We start from the raw sequence: 1275 nt of genomic DNA, 5'->3' as shown, positions 1-1275 counted from the left end.
GCAGTGCCCCCTATGACTAACTCCCTCAGGCGTTCCAGAAGGATACCGCCCCCTCTGCCTCCGCTCCGGACGCTGTTGCTGCCGCCGTCGTCGTCGGACTGCACCCCTTTTGCCGGGCGGTTTCTCCCGGCGGTTTCGGAGGTGCGCTTCTGCGCACCGCCCCGGGGGAGCCGCCCTTGGACTTGGGGAAACATCCCCTCTGTGACCGGGACAGTCTGGCCTTGGCGTTTGGCGGCCAGTTGGGGAGCGCAGGCCCTTTAAGGACCATCTGGGGGGAAGCCTGGGAGGAGCCCCGCCAGTGAGAGAGGCGGGGATAAAAGCCGGCCCGCCGGACCCTCCCGACACGCCCCCTCTGCCTCCGCTCCGGACGCTGTTGCTGCCGCCGTCGTCGTCGGACTGCACCCCTTTTGCCGGGCGGTTTCTCCCGGCGGTTTCGGAGGTGCGCTTCTGCGCACCGCCCCGGGGGAGCCGCCCTTGGACTTGGGGAAACATCGCAGCTGCGCTGCTGCGCAGCTGCGCAACTCCGGTTGGGTGTGGAAGGTTTGGTTGCCCAGGGAGCATGAGGATGCCTAACGTGACTGCCCTCTGCTCCATCAATCGCCATAGGGGGGTGGGGGGAGATTAGGGATGCGGGGGATGCCGGGGCCAGGGACGACATCGGGGAGGGCGGGGCTCCGATTGAGGTAGTGTGGGGCAGGGGGAGGTATGGCGGTGGGAGAAGGGACTTCCGTTCCAGGGGAAGACAGGATAGATGCATCATATCTATCACGCCTTCCTGTCCCCCTCCCAGCCTGAAGGACCTGAGGGTCTCTCCAACCGTGCCACAAACCCTGTCGCTGCTCCTGTGCAATGCCAGGTCTGTTAATAACAAGGCCCACATCCTCCAGGATCTCCTGGAGGACTCGAAGTGTGACCTGGCTTGCATTACCGAGACCTGGCTGGGGCCTGAAGGGGATGCTGTGTGGGCTCAGGCCCTGCCTGCTGGGTACTCGGTGAAGGACCAGCGCAGGTTAGGTGGGCGGGGGGGGGTGTGGCCTTGGTACATAAGAACACCGTGTCCCTCACCAGGAACCACATCCGACAGACCTCCTATATTGAGTGTATTTACCTGACCCTAAAGGCTAGGGACAGTCTAGGGATTCTGCTGGTGTATCGGCCACCCCGTGCATTAGCGGACTCCCTTAACGAGCTGACACAGCTGGTTGCTGAACTGATGTTGGAGACGCCCAGGCTTCTTGTCCTGGGCGACTTCAACATCTCCCTCACGGCCAGCTA

The 1275-nt window shown here is 63.5% G+C and overlaps 1 protein-coding gene across 1 annotated transcript in view; it reads right to left on the bottom strand.

Annotated features, from left to right (window-relative positions):
* The window catches only part of LOC121920672 (interleukin-6 receptor subunit beta-like), a 56586-nt gene that overhangs the window by 6486 nt on the left and 48825 nt on the right, over positions 1-1275 (bottom strand). The window lies entirely within an intron of this gene.

The sequence above is a fragment of the Sceloporus undulatus genome, chromosome 2 (assembly GCF_019175285.1).
Source record: "Sceloporus undulatus isolate JIND9_A2432 ecotype Alabama chromosome 2, SceUnd_v1.1, whole genome shotgun sequence".
Lineage (NCBI taxonomy): Eukaryota > Metazoa > Chordata > Lepidosauria > Squamata > Phrynosomatidae > Sceloporus > Sceloporus undulatus.
Note: the sequence above shows the minus strand (reverse complement) of the source record. Positions and strands in the feature narration are given on the sequence as shown.